Source organism: Sinohyriopsis cumingii, chromosome 7 (genome assembly GCF_028554795.1).
Source record: "Sinohyriopsis cumingii isolate HCF-2022 chromosome 7, ASM2855479v2, whole genome shotgun sequence".
Taxonomy (NCBI): domain Eukaryota; kingdom Metazoa; phylum Mollusca; class Bivalvia; order Unionida; family Unionidae; genus Sinohyriopsis; species Sinohyriopsis cumingii.
The window spans coordinates 69739445-69762982 of NC_142967.1; the positions used below are offsets into that span (position 1 = coordinate 69739445).

Below are 23538 nucleotides of genomic sequence, written 5' to 3' on the forward strand. Positions count from 1 at the left end.
ACAGCTAATGGCTTATAAAGTGGAAAACCGAAACGACAAGCCCTTATTGTACTTCACCAGAATGAGTCGCGTTTTTAATCTTAAGAAATACCGATATATTCGATGCATTCATGCAGTGCCACAATGTAATCAATACAATGCTCATATAATAATGTAATCACGACCGAAATGCAATAATCCAACGTAAGCTTTGTATGATTTGGGAATTATGGTGGTCGGTTGGTCGGATTTCAAGTCGCATCGGCTATATTATGCCGAGGAAATGGGAGTACGGTGCATTGAACACGAACACAAGGCAGCCAACCCGGGCTAGATTGGGCGGGTACCGAACCCGCTACCCTTAGATTATGAATCAAACTCTATACCAACAGAGCTATCGCAACTCCCCCGAGTGAATTGTGAAAATGCTGACAATCAATTTATAGTCTTTACCGGAGTAATTTTCTGAGAAACTGCTCTAAAGTAATAATATATTCGATTATATTCACACGAATGTGTTTATTTTTATAGATCAGTGAAACCATTATTTGTATCCTTTTGGGGAATTTTCTTTCTTAATTTAATACATGTGCGATGACTCTTTCGAAATTAAAATTACAAGGAGTATTTGAGATGTTGTACCCGTGAAAAAGGTGCACCTACCATAGAGTGTACCTTTGTACTATCCAATTAACGGGCACAGAACAAGGACGTTATGGGGGGGGGCAGGGTAGGCATCCCCCCTGCCGAATTTGCATGTGCTGTAAAATTGCTGTAGCCTCTATACGAAAATTAACAAGCCCGTGAAGTCTCCCCCACCCCACCCCAGCCCACCCCCCGAAAAAGTTGAAATTACGTCCCTGGTACAGAATATCAGTCACCTTGCAACATAAGTATTGAAAAGAAATTTGGGTAGTGCAACGACAGTATATACACAGTATTCTTTGTTTAGTGCAACCTATTTCAACTGACTGCACCAAAGCAGACGACACTCCTTTCATTTCCTCAGTTTGAGTTTTTATTTTTTTAAAAACAACATAAGATAGAAATATATTGCATAAATATGTACATGTGATATTGAGACAAACTATACAAAGTCAATAAAGAATTAAACTGTAAAAGACGACTCAATCAGTCTGTATATCAGCTGATCTTATAAAACCTATATAAACAGCAGACTCAATGAATACACGTTTGTTATTTCTCTACACAATGAGTAGCAACCGATGAAAGCATGTCATATGACACATTAATAGCCACAGAAATGCAAGCGCACATAATATGTATTGCTTGCTGAGTACGATAGCACAAATGCACGATCGGTTACAGAATAGGTCACATAATCTATGCTGTACTGCATGGCAGTGACAAATTAATTAATTAATTAATTAATTAATTAATTAATTAATTAATTAATTATAAAGTAATCTCGGTGGTAAAGAGTTTAATTTTCCACCTCACTAAACTGCGAGAAAAAAGGTAAAATTATCGTAAATATATCAATGTTTGACCATGACTTTCAACATTAGTATTGTAGAGTTACGGTAGATCGGTCCGTATAACGACTAAAGTATGATAAATAGAATGTTTAAAATTATGTTCAGATAAAAACTGACCTAACCAGGTTTCAGGAGTATTTAGAACGGGTTTTCATTCTTTGAAGTGTTTAATAAGTAAATGATAATAAGTACACGATATATTTTTTTAATATTTAAAAATGGACTGCGGAGGAGGGGGGGGGGGGGCGAGTGGTCCAAAGCACTCACCTTTACAGAACACTGTCATTTCACCTCTGTCTGCTTAGGTTCGAATCTTTGGGTATTTAAGAAAGCTTGCCAGTATCTTGCCGGTAGTTCTAACCGGTTTTTTTTTTCGGGTTCTTCCTCCACTAGTAAATCTGGCCGCGATGAATAACCTATCATATGCTGAAAGATGGCCTTAAACCAATAATAACAGCAAAAACAACAACAACAACAAAATGGATTGCATAAATGTTGTATTTGACACTGGTACCATGCTGCAAACGGAACAATATAGCACATAATTCTTCAACAGGTATCTGTTTTCATCAACATGGACTTCATTACAAAAACAGGAAACAATGTTGGAATTAATACATAAATAATGTGTTTTTGATGAATTTTCAATACATTTAATAACATTGATTCGCTGACGTTATTTTGACATTTGTGCTAACTTTCATCGGTGCCGCAAGTTTGCTTCAGAATCGGGTAGCACTGTTGCATTGACTAACATACGCACTCGGAGAAAAACAAGAGCTGGAAGATTCTTAAGATGCTGTGTATTTCAGCTGTTTTGACCCATCACTCGTAGGATCTTCTTTCTAATGAAGGCAAATAAAATTTGTCGAAGGATTATTACAGTGTAGCGTGGGTAATATAGGATTTTATGATTTATATGCGGCATTTGCTGCAGCAAGACATCACATAATCGATACACTCTGAGACTTACGGCATCAATAGGACCCATGTTTGCTGCAAGGAAAATATAATAACTAAACGAATTTGTCATGCGGCGAGTCGGAAAGACGGATTGTTCCTGCATTAGCAATGAACTACTTTGATTATGAAAACAAAAACAAGCATTCGCCATCAAAATGATTGGATGTCTGACTGTTCTTATTATACTACAACTATGAGATCATCTATTATATCAAATGCAAGCCCGAAAAGCTATTACTAGGGGTTTGACACAACAATAACAAGCAAAAGACGACGGGAACATTAATTATTTTTGATTCCTATGGTCGCTGCACACCGTCTAACCCTTACATTTATGATCAATTCAAAATACCGTTTGTTCCATGCGCAGTGGCTGCCACAAAAGTCGAGTCTTTCAATTAAACTTAAGCAAAATAAATTTGTAAATTGCAAAAGAAAAACATAAGATCTAATTTTTGGTGCTGGTCGTTCTTGTGAAAACAATGCTCTAAAAACTCGGAGCTCTGACAGGCACATCCACTAAAATGGCATACATAACAACATTTTACAACTGCAATAAATCTTGAAAACGTGTATAACTGGAGTTAAAATTCAGCGCTAACAGGACTGTCAGATTATTCTCGAAAACAACGAAATAAAAGCGAATAAGAATGCAGTGTGGGCGACAGTTAGACATACTAGTGCTGTTTGGGGCCAAAAGACTGATTCTTCTCAAAGATGCGCAATAGACGTGTATTCTAGTCTTAGTCATTGGCCAACAAAAACTATATCTCTCTCTCTCTCTCTCTCTCTCTCTCTCGTTTGCAATTCTGGCGATATGTTAATATATACAATATTTGAAAGACTAATCCCGACATTCAGGGAGAGAGAGTGAGAATAATTGTTTGATAAGTTGCAATTCTGACGATATATTCATAGATACAATGTTTCAGCGAGTAGTCCCGACATTCCAAGTTAGATGCTAGTTACCATAAACATGATCGGTTTTGTTACTGACATGGACTGTGTTTGTAAATTACTGTCATTCAATCAATCAGCCCTATCAAAATCACGACAGAAACTGCGATGACGTGCAAGAGCACGTGACAACAGTTTTCATAATTAAATATGTAGAAGTGAATAAATAGTTCCACATCATTAAAATAATCTGTACAATATATATCGTAATGCAGAAAGCAAAGAGTTCTAAACTCGTGCAGGGATGAAAATATTGAACTTTATGAAAGACGTTGATGTTTTCGTGGAGTTTTCTCAAAAACAAAAGGGACGAAGAAAACTCTGTGTAAATGAAAAATAAGAATCTACTTTATTCTAATATTATCCGGTCAGATTTTATTCCGTTCTATAGTTAGTTTCCAGATCGTTAAACCAAGTACTTATTTCAATCCAGCAACTATGCGTCACCCGATCCCCTGTAATTGATTTTCTTCCTGCTACTGAGTACGTAACCAAATGTTTGTCGAAATCATCCGTGATGGACTATTTGACAGGTCTCCTTGACCTTGCCGTGAAGGCACTGTGGCCCGACCATAAAACAGTTCATTCTAATCCAATGAATTTATCGAATACTTTGACTACGCACAAACCATTGCCTCGTCTCAGACAAACATCGTCGCATCTTCCTTCCCCAGTGGATCAATTTGGTCTACGTGCAGACTAAATAAGAACTTACGATCAATCTGCCTATTTGTGTTCAGATTTAATTTATCCCCCCATAAACATATATTTACGTTACGGCTGCGTGGCGAATCGTCGAATAGATGGATATTGCCGTTTTCCTTCGAATATTGTCTCCACTATATAACTGCTCTATGTGTGTGTGTGTGTGTGTGTGTGTGTGAGTTTGGATTTTTAGCGTAGCTTTAGCAATTTTTCAGTCATATCGCTACGATGTCTGCAGTGTGGCAGTTTATAGTGATGTCTAGCACTGGGACATCATGCCACACAAATTTAGCATGATGTCCCACCCAGTCACATTATCCCGACACCTAGGCCGACCAGTCCTAACACTAACCTCTTAATGCTGAGCGCCAAGCTGTTAGCACCATTTTAATAAGTCTTTGGTATGACTCGGCCGGGGATGGATGGAACCCAAGACCTCACACATCCGAGGCGGACGCTCTAACCACTAGGCCACCGGAGCGGTGCTCTAGATCTGAGGAGACCAACTGATATATTAATGTTGTGCGCGCGCGTTTCTAGAATAAGAAATAAAATTTTAAAAAATCTTTGTAATACTGTGGATTTTCACTAAAGCACCGCTATTATAATATTATTTATAATATTTAATTTACTTATTTTTTGTATTGTTTTGTTATTTTTGTTTGTTTGCTTGTTTGGTTTTTTTGTTGCTGGTTGTTTGTTTTTTTTTTGTTGTTGTTGTTTTTTTTTTTTTTTGTAACCCCCATCAAGGCACACAGTCCTATTGGAAACTTTCGGAAATAAATAAATATGGTACAGCGCTCATTGGCGTTAAGATCTGTGCAGTCTATTACAACTACGAATGATGGTATTTGAATTTCTGCGGTCTAGTACCTCTACACTTCATAAATTCACCACATCCACTTTCATTTCGTCTGTTAGTTTATTAGACTCACGAGGAAGAAAAATGTTTTAAATAATATGTTGTTTGTACTATAGTCCCACCCGGTACATAGCTATATCGGAACCCAAATAACGTTGGGCTATGTTAAAATAGCCATTAATACACACTGCTTTCGAAGTGGTCCTTTCACTATCCCCTTCATGCATATGCTTTTTCTCTGTTCCTGTCGTCCATGTTAAACCTCCCCTCCCCCCAGACGTTGGTAGGACGTACTGGAAAATAATGCGATTTCCGTACTGTACTGATAAATTAATCCTTCTTGTTTTGATCTTCCATTGTTAGTCAAAACTAATACAAAAAGCGTTAGTGATGATAAATCAGGACGCAGCTCGTAAGGGACTCAAAAAGTCCGTGTAAGAGGTGCTCCCAGTGTTGTTCAAGAACATCTTAAATACTAATTCCACCTACTGAAGACTATCATGTTAAGCAACTTTTGATACGAAGTTTTATCAAATCTCCAATTTGCTTGCCAACTGTACGAAGTTTTATCAAATCTCCAATTTGCTTGCCAACTACTTCAGCCTGAGACTAGAATGCTTCTGCAATGTATTAAGCGCAAAAGCAGGATGTTTTCTTAAGAATAAATCCTTGCTTTTGCTTAATAACATGAATACATCCAGTGGCTGTCTTAACGCAATGAAAAATAACACCATTTGCACCTATATGGTCCCGAGTTCGATCCAGATTCTGATGTCTCCATGGGTAAGTGACTGTCCTTTCCAGACCAATGGCTTTATCCTTATTTTCCGGTTTACTCCTGTCAAATGATGACGACACAAAACCAACTGAAACGTATGAAGGGTTTTACATACGTTTTTAGAAATTCCTGCACAATCTTAGTAAACATGATTAGATTTTAAAATTAGGTCCTTACAACACATTCTTTTTCGTTCGTTAGGGATGCATAGCACAGAATGGTGAAGGCGGAAGTTGTCATACATGTTGACTGTTTGCATCCATCGTTTACAGCATTACAAGAATGGTATTAATTATTTCTCTCATGCGACAGTCATTAAAATGTCACATGTTTTCCTTATAGCACACACGTTTTACTAATTTGCTTGGATTCTATTTGGTAAAAAGTGCAAATATATTCATTACTTCCTCCCACGATGTTGTTTATAATCCACATTACGTCCTTATAATTATGTAACTTTATCATATAACCTAAGATTTGTGTCATGTCCTTCAAATGCACTTGTTTGAAAGAACACACTCTAAGCCTCTAAGCCTTTGTTTTCATCCAGTGCCATGTACCTTTCCTTTTGAAATGTCATTCCACTATATTTATTTATTTATTTATTTATTTAATTATTTTGTATTATTATTATTATTATCATTATTATTATTATTATTATTATTATTATTATTATTATTATTATTATTATTGCGCAAAGAGGGGTTGAAAGAATAATGACACAAAGCAACACCTAACGCGAAGAAACTAAAAGATCGAATCAGACAGTATTAAGACTAGGCTAACGGCCACCACGCGCAATTCGATCGGTACAAGGTAAAAAGAAACTTTGCACTAAATGCATGATACGAGATTACAAACTGAATCACTCGCAGAAAAAGAAAATGAAATAAAGTTATTTCGATTATAATGTTTTAAAAGATGTAGTTTTCCTGTAACGAGCAGAATTAATTATCTATAACAGAAATTTCTTGGAATCGTTTTTCTTTCAAATTTTTTCTTCGAAGAGTTAACATGGACATCATATTATCAAAGCTTTGTTTTAGATTTAAAATTATCATAAAGCATCATAAAGGTTAAAAACTGTAGCAAACAGGTGAATGAAACGGAAGTACTTTACGTAAATCAATACAAAACGTTATCATGCAAAAATGTATGTATGTATGTATGTATGTATGTATGTATGTATGTATGTATGTATGTGTGTGTGTGTATGTGTGTGTGTGTGTGGTAATGGTATTGGAATACAGTTAATATAAATGTGTCAGAGACGGACATTGAGCAATATATTGATTCTCGTTTTAAATGCTTGACCTACAAATTTGCCAATTTCCGTATTAATTTGTTGTTTTATGAAATTTATATGCTCGACACATTCGTAAACACTAGATCTACGGATGAAATAGCATTCAATGTATAATTCTTTCGAGTTTTGATATGCAACATGAACAAGCAAAATGTGATTCACAGCCTATTGTCCTACTGTAGTGACAACATGTACATCTTCGGTCATTTCTCAGGGTGTCCACGGTAAAGGCATTCGCTCCATGATATTGCGAATAATGTGTTAAAAGTATTTTGCCGAAATTTCTATCGTTCCTTATACTGCCATCAACCAACCACTATCCTAAACATTTGGGATGATGAAAGAAAGGATTCAGCACAAATCACTGGTTCATATTTTTAGCTGCATCAGTAAACGGAGTAAAAGAAAGCACTGTCTTATACATTCGAATTTAAGTTACTGTACCTAGAACTAATAACACAATATTCTATTCCCAGTTTAAACATTGGGAAAAAGGAGCTGATATCAACGGCGAGGGACTGATGTCTGCAACCGAATTTATACGGTAATTCCTTCTTCAAATACTCGTTGCTCCTCTAAATATCCACCTAACAATTGTTTTAACATATGATAATCAACAGATCTCGTATTATATTTTGAGTATTCACTGTCTTCGACAGAGAACTTCATTACTCTCGATGCTCTTCTTGTACGCATGCGCTTTTTACCTCATTTCCATATACAGCAACAGCAGCTGTTGATCGCTTAAGTTTAAAAAACTGTTTATAAACTTGTATAATCTTTCTAGCTGAATAAATCCAATACCTCTACACCATACGTACTTAAGTATTGGTGTTCGCTGGTACGCATGATGCTTTGGCAAGCCAATATCAATGGCGGGTAACCATCAAAATACGTGTCTCAAATGGTTAATCGGCGACATCAGCGCACGACAGTGACATCGTTCCCATCACGGCTAGTTTTGAAGCTTCCTCTGGAACCGCAGTGATTGTATTATATCTTCACATCAGCGCAGGACCGCTCAGGTGGCCTAGAGGTTAGAACATCCGTCTCGGATGCGGGAGGTCGTGGGTTCGAACCCCGGCCGAGTCATACCAATGACTTATAAAAATGGTACTTACAGCTGCCTCGCTATACGTTCAGCATTAAGAGGTTAGTGTTAGGACTGGTCGACCTGGTGTCAGGATAATATGACAGGGTAGGACATCATGTCTGCAGCAAGATGCGCCAGTGCTAGACATCACTATAAACGGTGACACTGCAGAGATCGTAACGATAGGACTGAACAATTGTTAAAGCTACGTTAAAAATCCAAATCTCTCACACACACACACACACATCAGCGCAGTGTATCACAGAAGAAATGTGCGGAGATTCCGCACTTTCGCCAATAAGGAGGATAACATTGGCAACTTCGAGGCCAATCCTAACTCGGTTGGCGCTCTACAGTTTCTTATTTTGCATTGGTTTCGAGTTTTAAAGAAAAAGAATTTCCTCTGTTTTCCTCACTTGTATATCTCTCATACTGTTCAAAGAACTTTTAATTCCCTTCATTTTGGTGTATGACTGATGTGTGTAGTTTGGTTTATAAAGTTTACAGCTTGGAGTTATTTCAGATTTGCACCTATCAAAACTGCTACATCATGGTCATTTTCACTTCCTGGATTTCAGAGGTAAATTGTATAAAAAAAAAAGAACAAAGAAGAGCCGATAATTTTTGTTACATATTACATATTTTGTAACTCATTCACTACACTTTCAGAAGCTGGTATTGTCTTGGGTGGCAAAATTCGTTTTCCCTATTTCAATAACTGCGTAAGACGGTGTACTTTAGACTAATTCAGGCTGATTTTTCAGCACATGGTAGCAGTCATTTTAGTTAGCTATGTGCAGGGCCGTATAGAACGATCACAGGCCCTGGCGTAAGAAACGAAGGGCCTCTCCTAGTACTTGTTCAAACAAATAATTTCTTTTATAAAATTAAAAAGCGTTTGTTCAGACCGGGCCCCCTTACGAACCCGATCCCCTATGATATATCTACGGCTGCCCCCCCCCCCCCATGTTCATCCGTCACTCTTTAAGAAGTTCATATTACCTATATAGTGTCCTCCCCTGGAATGTATGTTGTTAGCTTCCATTGATTGTCGATCAGACCACCTCGGTTATTTACAAAAGACTGACCGAGAACTTGAGAATGCATCGTACGTTTTCGGTTAATCCGGAGGTGGTCGGAATAGTTTAGAGTTTCATTTTACTGCAAACAAACAGGATGATTTTTCTCTATTTGACTGCGCCGACATACACCGGGGGCATATTGTTGTCTCACAGAAATAGCCGAAGTGGACCGAATGGGAGAATAATAGTTATTTTCGGTCTGACAAGCGCCTTAAGTGTGATTCAACATTCAGCATCATCGCGGTTAAGTGACTCTTCTATCTGGCTAGTACTATCCAAATTTGGATATTATTCCTACTCTTAGCACTCGTGCGAGTCTAATAAAATAGTTCCATACATTTAGACCCTGTACTGTTTTCTTATGCACACTTGCTAATGTTAATCCAATACTGTATGTCTTGATTGTGATTTGATCTAAGTAAAATTCTTCATAAAAGTGTCAAATTGTCAATTATGCGAGTTGTCAAGCTCTACAATTTCGGAGATACGTAAATTCTGCTTGTAGACCAGAATCCCAGAATCCCTAAATGGAAATGATCTGTTGTGAAAAAAGCCGGAATTTGTGAATTTTTGTGTTACTCATTTGTAAGTGAAGTACTTGTGAAAAGGACGTATCCACTATCCACAGGAGTTCGATGTTTTGTCCATATAAACGACGTAAAGCAAAAAAAAAGATAAAATAAAGAAAACAAAAAACAAAACAAAAAACAACGAAATATCATCAGTACCTTATACTACAGAAATGCACACGAGACTTCACGAGACTTCACAACCCCAATCTAATTGCTATCTAGCTGCTTTTCTTGCCTCGTAATCTCAAGAAGATTGAAAAGAAAAAAAGAGAAGAATTTTGTTTCAACATATACTAACGTACGCACGTATAACTCTTGGATGACCAAAGCTCAAAACTTATCCAGTCAAACAACATTTTCTTCCAGCAATACATATTTCAATACTTTTCTACATGACTCCATGATCCAGAAGTTGCTGATTTACACAAATTCTATCCAGACTGAATGAAATGTTGTACTCTAGTGCTCATAATAGACCTGGTATAGACTAAGGAGTTTGACCCTTTCTTCATAAAACGACAGAAGTTAAGATAAAAAATGAAAGATACGTATATCCACTTTAAATAAACAGGTGTATTTCGGTTTTTTTTACAGATATGCGTGTATTTTTTCTTTCTTTTTTAAGAAAAAAAAAAGATGTTTTAGTCGTATTGTTTTTTCTCTGGAGCATGAATTCTTATATAAAGACTGAGCACTTGTCGACACTTTCCATCAAAAGTTCGATATGCGGATGTAAATCTCCCGGTGTACTGAAACAACAAAACCCGGATAACTTGTCTCATATCGTCATTTATCCATTCTTCATTTCTTATTGAGATTACTCCATTCCTTAACTCAATTATGCTTATCTTATCAATACTCACCCTTAACCCTAATCTAGTGCAATAATCATGAAAGTATCTAATTAATCACGAAGACCGTCTCTAGATTCTGATAGTAAACAGAAATCCCACAAAAAAATAACCTGACTGTAACAGAGTTTGTAGGTTTTTGATAAATAATGTAATATAATTTCTCCCTGCAACAATCCTACTGTATAATCAATCGTCTCAGTGTGCGGTCATAGTCATCCATATTCCCGCTATTGACGCATGTTTTCCATCCTATATGACAAACCTTTGGAGCAATGAAAGATACGGATGTTACCTACAAGAATAACAGGGCTGCATAAATACAAACAAACAAGCTAAGTTCTTAAATTTCCTCATTTCGAACATTTTTGAAGAAATGTCCTTAAAAATAGGTAACACAGAACGAAGTTAAATCTTAAGGCGAATCTACACTGGTCATGTATCTAGCCTACAAACGTTTCAATAAAATTATGTCTGCAGCATGGAAGAATAATCAGAGGACGTGAATTCCCATTACAACTTTTTGACTTTTTTCTGACAGATGTTTAAGAATTTCCCCAAAAGTAGGCATGAAGAAAAAAAGACACTCTTTATTATGCATCTAAATATATCGCTAATCAAGCCTACAAAGGCTTTTAAATAATCTTCAAGGAAGCGTGGGGAAAGGCAAGATGAATTTAATTCCCAAAATGTCCCTTTTGACATTTTCGGAAGACTTGCCCTCAAAAAGACACTAGGGAAAAAAGTATTGCTCATCTACACCAAAGCTGTATATATCCTACAAAGTTTCATTACAATTCTCCAAGAGGTATGGGAGTAGAAGCAATGACAAGATTTTACAAAGATGGAGGAACTGACGGACGGACAGATGGATGAAAGGACGGACAAAATCTAACACGAATGTATCAAATAATATCCTCGCTTTTCAATAAAGTGCACAGATAATAAACTACATCAAGCAACAAGGATCTTAATTCTGAAAACGCCACCTTTCTTTGATAATATGTCAATCATTTTCCAAGTAATATACCAAAGGAAAAACGTTAAATCTTAATGCTCATCTACATTCATTGACTGCAAAATTCCGATAAAATCCTTCAACCAGTGTACGAAGTGAAGCTATGGCGAATTAAATTCCCAGCATTCCCCTTTCTGAAATAAAAAAAATCCTCAGAACTGACAAGAGGAAAACGTAAAACCTGAAAATATGAACCAGCCGCATGTCTGGCTTACCAAATTTAAAATTCAGTCCTCCAGCCGATGTGGGAAAAGTGTTGATGACCTGATTTCCCTTTATGACAATTTGTGTCTTAAAAAATCCCCCAAAATAGAGGAGTGGAAAAAAGTAGTGAAACCCTACACCAACCATATATCGAGCATACGAAGTTTCAATATATCTCTGGAAATTTGAGAGAGAGAAAAGCAGACTTAGAGGAATCTAGGAAAAAATATATAGAAGGTGTTATATTAGGATCTAAAACTAGATGGTATGAATTGGGGGGGGGGGGAGGAAGCACAAAGTACTTTTTTAAATCTTGAAGAAAGAAAAACTATGTCAGTACGATTATGAAGGAAATTATTTTAGATGATAGGAGAAATATATCTGACCAAATAGATCATTTAGAAGCTTAAAAACAGTTTTATATGGAATTGTACAAAAGTTCGATGATGAGGCTACTCAAGAAACTCGAAATAGACTTTTTAATCACAATATTATACTTAGTCAAGAGGAAAGAGAATCATGCGAGGGTCTACTTACAATCAATGAATTCGGTATGTCTCTAAAACGGATGGAAAATGGAAAATGTCCTGGCTTAGATGGATTCACTGTAGAGTTCTATAAATTCTTTTGGAAGTCTCTTGGGGGATTTTTATGCAGATCAATAAATTACAGATATACTGTAGGAAAACTTTCAGATTTTCAAACTCAAGGAGTCGTTACATGTCTACCAAAGGAAGAAAAAGACAGAAGATATTTTAAAAACTAGAGACCTAGATCACTTTTAAATATTGACTATAAGATTGATCCGGGATCCATTGCAGCTAGGATTAAAAAGGTTCTTCCATCAATAATCAGTGACACTCAAAAAGGATATATGAAGGGTAGATTCATTGGAGAAAATACCAGGCTATTATACGATATCATGGACCAACTTGAGAATGAAAATAAATGTGGTTTATTATTGTTAATAGACTTTGAATAAACCATTGACTCAATTAACTGGATTTTCTTGGAAGAAGCTTTACAATCTTTTAACTTTGGTGATTCCATTAGTAAGTGGTTTAAACTGTTTTGTAATGACTCTAAGTTGTATTATAAATAAGGTGCATATGTCATCTTTTTAGACTTGAAAGAGCATGTCGTCAAGGAGATCCCCTTGCACCTTATTTGTTTATCGCTGGGGTTGAGATTTTAGCTATAACTTTAAAGCAAAATGTGGATGTATGGGGACTTATCTTTGACGTCAGTGAATATAAATTGGGTTAGTATGCCGATGACGATTTTAGCGCAATAATTATGAACGTATCTAATTAATCACGAAGACCGTCTCTAAATTCTGATAGTAAACAGAAATCCCACAAAAAATAACTGACGCTTTTATTCTTCTTGAATGATCTGAACTTTCTCTTAAAGCAACTATGAATATCTTGCATGTTTCTTTCTATTATTTGAACTTAAATGTAACATAACAAAAACAAAAGCTATTTGGATTGGAAACAGGAAATTTTCTAATGAAATAATATGTCCCGAAATGGGCCTAATTTGGTCCTCTTCTACCTTTACAATCCTTGGCATAGATTTTTCTCCAGATTTTCAACAAATGGTGGAAATTAATTATATGAAGAAACTAACAAAGGAAAAAAACAAAAACTGGCAAGCTGGAGTCAAAGACATCTGTCAATAGAGGGCAAGGTAATTGTTGTAAAAACTCTTATGGAGATAATAACACGTGATACACTAGTATCCACAGAAGACGAGGGAGGACTAAATATGATACACATATTTTCATTCACTAGGTTTATTAAGATAAGATGGGTAAAAAGATTGCTGTAAAAGAAAACTGGAACATGGCAGAACTTAGTCAATACAACTATACTCAGAAGAAAAAAAAATGATTTTTGGAATTATAGGGGGAAGGAAATTAGAAGGATTTAGTAAGCTCATTTAAAAGTTTTTGGAGAGATGTAATTTTGACAGTAACTAATTGGAAAGAGGAACCGCAAAGTCCAAACGAGTATCTATCCATGAATATTTTAAATTTTGCCCCCCACCCCCCACCCCAAAATGTTCTATCAATACAAATCCTGGACAGAGGCCAATTTTAAATTCTGAATGATCTAGTAGATGATCACGGTAACTTAATACCATTTTAAATAATAAAACAAAAACCTAGATGATATGATTTCTTGAAATACTACTCCTTAATATTCCAAAAGCATGGAAAGACGCCATAATTTATTTTAGTACATAATAATTTTGATAATCAGGAGGATAAAATAATGAACACTTGCAAAAACTACTTCACTCAAGTTTGTTTACAAAGATCTTTTTAAAATAAAGCTAAAAGGCAACACACTGCTAAGCAAGAAACTTGGATGGAAGCATTTAATAAAAATATAAGTAGCGAGAAGTGGTCTGAGATTTACAGCCGGGCGAAATGCTCTACCAAGGATACCAATTTGATCTCTTTAACTTTAAATTAGTTCATATAATAAGCGATATTAATGACTTTCTGAAAAGAATTAACATATTAGACGAAAACAAACGTTCTTTATGTAAGAGTGAAAATGAATGTTTTGAGCATCTCTTCTATGATTGCAATATTACTTCATAGATTTGGTACCGTTTTATTAAAATTTTTTGCACCTTTTGCCCAAATATTGTACATTTGTCCAAAACAGAAACATTGTTAGGAAGTGAACAACTGGACAGTTTGTGTAATTTCTTGCTTATTTTGGCAAAATATTATATTTATACTTGCAGATTCAATATGAAAAATCCTTCTATTTTTGCTTTTAAGCAAAGAACTGCAATGCATAAGAACACTGAAAAATACACTGCTAAGGTAAATTAAAAAGAGGACCAATTTCTTCAAAAATGGACCTCAATAATGAACATGTAACTTGTATCTGACTTGATGGTAAACAGGAACAAAATACTGTAATATTCCAAAGCCCATGTAACCTAGATTGTGTGCCATATGCATGTGTACATGCGTGCGCGTGTGTTTTCTGTTCCTGTAGATTATATTTATTATCCCTATATTATCTGATAATCAGAATTGTTTGATTGTAAGGTGACCTTGGGATGGTTCCCCGACCCAGTGGTCAACCTATTACGGGGTTCAATTAAAAAAAGTTTCAGTACATCTTCTAATCCATGTTAAAGGAGAAGCGATGACGAGCTCAATTCTCAAATGCTCCCTTTCATCGGCAAATCGTCATTAAATGTCGCCCTCCACCCACACCCACCTCGATGTCAGAGAAAAATAGGCAAATCCTTAGTGCACCTCTATAGCGAACACATACTACAAAGTTTTAATACAGTCATCCAATCGGTGTGGGAGAAGAAGCGATGGTGAAGACGAATTAAATTCCCAAAATACTCCAATTTTTTTCAAGACCTCTCCCAATTTTCCTGAGATAAGATATCTGCGCAAATAAGATATCTAGCCTACAAAATTTCATTAAAATCCTCCAACCAGTGTGTGTCAAGTAAAGAAATAAATTTATTAAATACACCTTTTTGACAATTTTTCAAGACAATTCCTCATAAATGAATCAGTGGTAAAGAAACACAAGAACTTCTTGCTCATCTACACCAACCGCATATCTAGCCTAAAATCCACAGATGGCAGAAACGGTGAACGGAAGGATGGACTGTAGCGGGGGAAGGGGAGGGGCCAACGACAATATCTCCACTTATAGCAGAACTGTGGGGATATTGATGGTTCATGACCCCTTACAAGAAACGGTTGATTCTGCATTATGTATGCTTTTCAAAATCTGTAACCTCTTACCATCAATTTCCATCTTTACAAAAGTCATTATATACAAAAATTGAAAAGCGCTGTAATGTGTAACCAATCTATGCCATATAAGTAAACCATCAATCATACCTACACCATTTCGAAAACCGAAATAAGCATCGGATATTCTATCTACTTTGTCGGCTGACGATATCAATCATTATTTAAACTCTCATTAAAACACTTGCAAACAATTTAGACAAGGAACTCAAGAAAGTTATGGGGCCCCGAGTGGCCGAGTGGTCTAAAGCGCTCTCCGTTACGGATCACTGCCATCTCACCTCTGTCTGCGTGGGTTCGAGTCTCGGATTCAGCCTATGTGGGTAGTGAGAAAGCTTGCCAGTAGCTTCTCGTGGGTCGGTGGTTCTTTCTGGGGTTTTCCCGGGTTCTTTCTCCACCATTAATACTGGCTGCCATGTATAGCCTATCGTGTGCTGAAAATGGCGTTAAACTCTACAACAACAACAACAACAACAAAAACAAAAACAAGAAAGTTATAATCCTACAGTTATGTGGGTCACTGGCTTCTTCCTTGTATGAAACGGTTTTACCAAACTATACCACCAGGAATCGAAGACCTTCCAAAAAATGCATTCATTATCTTTGCCAGCTGTGGTACCAAATTTTCAAGACCGCAGATGAAGGAAGAAAGCATTAAAAAAGTAAGCTTTAAAAACAAGCATTCAAGAATTCCTCTTTAAAAAGTATTCAAGAATTCGTCTTTTCCCGGCGCTTTATCTTACTTGAAGTTTTATAACTTTTATTACCTCATCTTCTGAACATCACACACAAGCCTTATGTTAATTACATTCCTAATTTTAAAATAATCATACTATGAATTCTGTGGGGGGAAAAAACGATAGAAATTGTCTAGATTTATACCATTTGCGGATGACGTTTAAGTATAAAGTTGTTTTTAAAAATAATTATCGTTTTTATTTTGAGTTCTCTAATTTCACTTCCACTGTGTCCGTTACATTTTAATTCAGTTTTCGTAACAAAGGTCTTATAACTTATTTTACTCTTAAAAATTCGAATTATGTCGATTTCAAGCCTACTTTTCTTAAAGCAAGCAAATCAATCCAAAATATACCCGTTTCCTTTCTCATTATTTATCATCAAATCACAGATACCCAAATTAGGCCTAATATATTTTAAGTCAAGCCTTCTCCTTAAAAAAAATTTCACAATTGAAAAAAGGAACATAACTATTTTAGACATAAACCTGGAAAATTCTGATACAACTTCGCTAATAACTTTCTTCTTCCTGTTCTTCGTCTTCTTCAACATCTTCTTCCTCTTCTTATTGTTATTATTATTATTAGCAAAAAGAACATTATAGAAAGTTGGATCTAATTTGTCGTCATCTTTTAGACATTTAATGTTCGTGCATAAATCACCAGTCCATCTCCGTGACGTCATATTCCTGGTCACTGTTACTGCTTGTGCCGGTACTGTGTTAATGTGGTATTGTAATTTTGTGCTAGATCTTGTTACTTTTGTTCCACTTGTTCTGTACCTTGGTCGCATGCTAGCCTAACTCTTAGTGTATTATTCTTAAGTTTGGAAGTGCTGAAATCTCCCGTTCATCAGCAGAAACTTTTATTTCCCATCCTGGAAACAACCTTTTGGTTTTTCTTGCCTCCTTCTGCCATCCATGAGCGCTTTCTTCTTACCATAAACAACTCTTGGTAATGGTACCCAATTCCATAATAATCCCCCTTCAGCTTCTTACTGTTAATTAAGCCTCATGTTTTCTCAGTCAGAATATAAATTTAACTTTGCCACTACTAGTATGATTATTTTCTCCTGTGGATTTATGGCCAATTTTGTGTGCTGTCCGTTTTCAACTTTCCAATCTGGATTTTCAGCTGCTTCACAATACACAAATGCTCTCTCTCTCTCTCTCTCTCTCTCTCTCTCTCCCCAAATCCTCTTCCTACTCTTCTTACATTGTCTCTCATGTATTACATTTGGATATCCTCTGTGGTTTCTTTTTGCACATATTTGTCTTCCTCAAAAAGTATCGATGGTTAAACAGGTTTCACTCACCTCAACAACAACGTGAGTGGTTTTGTTCTTTAAATGCAGGTTACCTAAAGAGGCAGCCACAAAACACTCGCTGCTATCAATCTACCTGCTTTTATCGAATCGGTTTCAGTGCACCGCGTATATTCCACAAACTACTGCTGGATATCCTCTGGTCCTACAGACATCATATGGCACACTATGTAGAATGAGACAAAACATCCATTTCTTTTTAATTTTTTTTTTTTTTGGGGGGGGGTAGGGTGGAGATCTTTGATTTTCTTTCCAACCTGGATGCCTGCCCCGACCCTCACAAAACAAAATAAAATTATCACATGTATCATTACTGGACCGAAGTTTATAATAACATGAACTCGGGTTAGAGCTAAGATTTGCAGATGGTTTCAAACACTAACACAATGGTTGCATTACATGTTAGAAAGTATTGCTGCTGACGTCACCTACTTCTGTGACAGTCCATGCTTCGTTCATAAAACAATTTACAGTCTATGCAGAATTTGCATATTCAGTAAAATAACTATATTCAATACAAAACGGCTGAAACCCTTTTTCCTGCAAATTTATTTGGGGACAAGTTCCTCTCGAACTATTGAATGTTATTCATGGCCATAGACCTAAGATTGTTGTTGTTTGTAGGGTTTAACGCCATCTTTCAGCACAAGACAGGCTATACATGGCGGTCTTTATTAATGGTGGAAGTAGAACCCGGGAAAACTCCAGAAAGAACCATCTACCCACGAGAAGCTACTGGCAAGCTTTCTCACATAAATACATTAGCCGAATCGGAGACTCGAACCCACGCAGATAGAGGTGAGATGGCAGTGATCCGTAACGGAGCCCCTATAGGCGTAAGATTCAAATGCATGTGCAGTTTGGGTTTGGCTTTGTGGGGTTTAACGTCTAATATATCCAAGGTATTTTTAAATAACCAGTATAACCAGTAAGGAAAACTGGAGAAAGTACTTTTCTTTAACAATCTAACCGTATTCAAAATATACAGACAGCTGTAGAGGGCCACCTTAATCCTACTCAGGGCCGACATGGGGGAGGGGGGCAACCTGGGATATAGAACAAGAACTAGACGAGGCCCGGGTGTTTCTTTTCCCAGGGCACGTGATCGCTCTCTACGGCCCTGATCCTACTGTCTATCCAGTCCTATGAACAAACTATGTAAACTATTGCGGCCAAATGCATCTGAGGTCTATTTTTAAATCGCATAAATAACCAAGGTGGTCAGTATGACTGAAATGTTTGACATATATTATCGTCCTTTGTAAACTTTTAGTTTTGAATAAATTATAGATATTACGTATATGAAGGTGTAGCAGAAAAATCTTGACCATCTTCCATTGATTACTTTCATAAAACACTTTCTAAGAATAGATAGTCTCGCTTACAGATGCTGGACTAAACGATACATCGCACAGGTAGAGCGAAATAAACATCAGTGTATGTTGCAGACATTCTCTCTCTCTCTCTCTCTCTCAGCTTTCGCTTTGTACCCAAGTAAAGCATTTGGCATATTAAAATAAATATTACTCAGAAGTCACATCAGCAGATAGATACACAACACATACAGTTAGAAATCAGATGACCAAGTATACAACAAGTATACAACAAATATACAGCAAGTATACAACAAATATACTTACAAGTCTCATGACCAGATATATAATAAATGCTCCTTATAAAGATTAAAAAAGTGGCTAAACTGGTCACACCATATAAACAACACTTTCAAACTACAATATTCGGAACACCTCTGACATATAAAGCATTTCATGTTGAAAATACTCGTACAACGTATCCAATATGTTTACATTTGTCAGATTTTTCTCACCAACCTGGAGGTACAAGGCAAACAATGTCACTGACATGACATCGTTCTAAAAGTGGAAGGAGTTATATCGTCGATAAGAACGCATCGAGTGCTGAACACAGGACTTCGCTGGTGCAAAGCGGGTGTTATACATTTTAAGATATGGAAATATGTTCCGATAAAAGTATTGAAATGAATGTATTTATCACCTACCTTATAAGATGGTAAAATAAAGTTTAAATTAAAATTTAACGGTGTCACTGCTATGTCTATGGCTATCCTCATTCGTGCTCTTTTAGACAACATTTACCTTTTTAGACAACTGTAACAAAACATAAAAGACAAGAGGTAAACATTTAAATTCCCCCTCCCACCGAATTTGCGCAGGTTTCTAACTGTTAAGAAATATCGATTTTAAACGGCATATCTTAAATGATATTATCAGGTCAACCTAAGGTATGTAATCCAAGTATATTGTCAACATCAAACTGAAGTTCAGCATTTTATTCCTTACCTGACATACTTTTTCGTTGCTCTTTAACTTTTCCGTGCATGAATTACAACACTCCGTTATTCTCTTTATATAAAACATAGTATGTGTTCTTAAGATAAAAAGAGGTGAACTGTGCTGAATTTAACATTATAACAGGGCTTGCACAGGGAGGATTTCACCACTCACGAATAAAGACTGACTCAAAAATAATTATGTAACTGTTTCAACAGTTGTACATTTAAACTGCGTGCAATTTGATATGTGGAAAGTCAATATACATCAAACTAAATAAATGTGTTGCTTTTTGATGTTCTTGTTGTTAATTTTTTAAAAAATCTGATTACGTTCTAATGTTAAACAAAAGTTATTGATATTCTGGGATGCCCTTTTTATCGTATTTATGTTCTGCTTTTGTCTTCGTTTTTTTTTTTTTCGTTTTCTAAATGCACAAACTGCTGAATAACCAGCACCTTAATAACAGCTTTGATAATTTCTATGGAGAAACAAACGAACTGTCTCGAAACTTGATTTAAGACTGAATGTCACGCTTGGCTGGCAAGTAATCCTTCTAGAAAGCTGACAAATCAAAGAAAACGTTGTACAATTTAAAAAAATAACAACATCCATTCATAAAATCATAAAGAGTATGGCGTGAAAATCAAATGATGCATGCCTTCAAACAAAAATATATGCAATCTCTTTGCACTTTATATAAGCCCAACGAAGTATGATGTATATGCATGATAACTCGTGTTTTTGACAAGATAAAAAATAATTAGCGGAGCAGAATTAAAATTAGATCCAGAATGAGTGGTTCTATAACTTAGCTGTTTTGTTTTAATGCAGATATGTCGATCAAGTAAAACGACGTGAAGCACAATCCGTCCCAGAGGATGTAATAATTTCTTGCAATAGAAAATCATCATACTAAACAGTGTCAAATAAAGAAAAAATATGAAATAATTACCGTCTCAATGCATTATAAACAACTTAAGAAGAGGTAACAAGTACTATACCATGCTATATAGGTAAAGGTGCGAATGTTTTAAAAATAAAATATAAAACAAAAATGAATCCAAAGAAGAAGAAAAATTGCTTTAAAAGGAAAACAAATTAAATAAAGACAGGTTATAATTAAAAGTTCGTCAAAAACTGTGTGTGGGGGGTGTGTGCATTTCACTGTCATATGCTTGTCGTCCTAAAGACCTCTTAAAACTTTACTTGATGCAGTTCGTCATACAGAACCCAGCCTATGCGAATAATACCTGTTAAAATACAAACCTGAATGACTGACAGATTAAACGAGCAAACTTATCATACAGCACATAGAAAAACGGCGTTATTTTGCAGTGCTTGTCTTCAGGTACAATGCACAACAATACGTATTTAGTGTAACCATTACAACCCGTCTTATGTTGTTTGAACACGACAACGACATTAATACAAAACCTCAACAAAATTATGTAATTGGCGTTGAAAAACGTCATCTAGGACCGATTAATTATGGTAGACTGATTAACTTAATTGTATTTAGCAACAAATTAACAAAATGGGTATACATGATATGTAATCCGACATGGGTCTTACAGACCCCAAATGGGTTGTAGAATATAATCCAGCTTGAACAAAATAAAGACGAGAATAAAATAAACTGATATCCACATAAAGAAGTTACTAAAAAGCAAGGAACGTATGTTTATTTATTCCCAGTAGTCTTTTAGATTATTACGTGAATCTTCTACACGGTAGAAATGCACATATTTTTTTCTACAATTATTCAAAGATATGCTAAATTAGTAAACATGTATATAAATGAAGTGACCTGCGAACTGACGTACCTTGTTTCGCTTGTCAATATTCTTATAGTAGTAGTAGTAGTAGTAGTAGTAAAACAGCAGCAGCAAGAACAGCAAGAACAACAACCAGGACTAGTAGCGGCATCAGCAGCAGTAACAGTAGTGGTGGAAGTAGGAGAAAAAGCAGCAGTAGTAGGAGTAGTGGTAGCAGCAGACAAGAAGAAAAATATACCAAATATTTAAGGACAAAGAACAATTGAAAATATGATTAAAGAAACTTACCTTTTATTCTGTCAATCAAAAGATAACAAAATTTCGTCTTCTAAGCAGATGCCGTCAAAGAAGGTCACTAACGAATTCAAGATACAGCATGTTGGTCAAAGATACCTCTGTATCGTTATTGCTAATAATTCACAGTCGTCTCAGTAAAATCCAAAATGCAGAAATTCGATAAATTAACAGCTTAAATTCTTCCAGTCAACTTTATTCCAATGGGGAAGTGTCTTGGAACACGTGGGAAAATCGGCCGGGATGATTGGAGGCTGGGGTGGGTCTATCGTGACAACAGGCGGCCCACTCGGGGGGTCTCAAACGAGGCTCACACGTCGCTTCTCTACTTACTCTGGAAGAGGTGTAGAATGGGAACTGTCATAATCAGAGAGACAAACTGCTGTGTGTGGTACTTGAGCAAACTGCGCTTTTGTCCATTACAAGAGCTCTAAAGAAATCTCCAGGTTACAGACAGATCCCCAACTCTCAGACAATTGGCGCTTCTCTATTGTAGAGCGTACTGATACATCGCTCAATATCTCCCCTTCAAATGTTCAGGCTGTATTTGTTACGGAGATCATCTGAAGCCGCCACGACCTATCAAGCCTTAAACCATACGATTTAGTAAGAAAGTGAACTAGATAAACTTAATTGTAAGATACGGTGTTTTGTTCAATAGCTCGCAGTAAATCACAGTAAGTGTGTTGCGAAGTGTAGTTAATTACTTCTTTTTTTCGTTCTCTTATAATGCCTGTATTCATTCGCAACCGTCTATCAAAGATGGGTATTAGGCATCGTGGGTCAAAAAGCTGGATGATGTGATAACAGCACAAGTTGGAATAAAAAATACATTTAAAAGACAGATTATACAGCCGTACTCATCTCGTTTGGTAAGTTTGTTACAACAGTTCCCAGACGACTCACCGCACTCATTGCAACTGAGCTGACCCCAACTCACTTGTGTTGAAGCTTTACTTACGACAGCCGTCTTTTTACTAGTACCACCTGGCGAGCTAGATCGAATGCAAGCTTATGAATGAAATCGTCAATCAGTTTAAGGTAAACAGTGAATATTGTGGCTAGATTTTAGTCGGTCGACCGACACCATTAAACAAGTCTACAAACGAGACACTCTAGTGCACCGTATATTATCGCTTACGAGATGTAGCACGAGCAGCCTAGTTGTCCCTCTAAACTTGAATATCTCTTTGTGAAATCTCATTCTGAAATGTTATCTTCAATTTGTAAATTAATATTCCTTCGGACCAATGGTAGATATAGTTAATTAAGTATTTATTTAGACAATGTTTTGGCTCTGGTAAAACCTCATTCCCGTTAAAAGAAAATATGGCATTTTCTAACATTTATGATGTGTTTAATTTTATAATATTATAAACTGATTGTCCTTAATTAGAAATTTACCTTATTAGAATG

General features: G+C 36.1%; 1 protein-coding gene across 1 annotated transcript in view; it reads right to left on the minus strand.

Moving 5' to 3' along the window:
• Nucleotides 1-23116, minus strand: part of LOC149795471 (matrix metalloproteinase-21-like) — a 168455-nt gene extending 145339 nt beyond the window's left edge. The window contains exon 1 of the mRNA XM_089965261.1: nt 22117-23116. The gene's annotated coding sequence lies outside the window, so the exon portion shown is untranslated. The remainder of the gene's footprint in view (nt 1-22116) is intronic.
• Between the last annotated feature and the right edge of the window lie 422 nt (nt 23117-23538).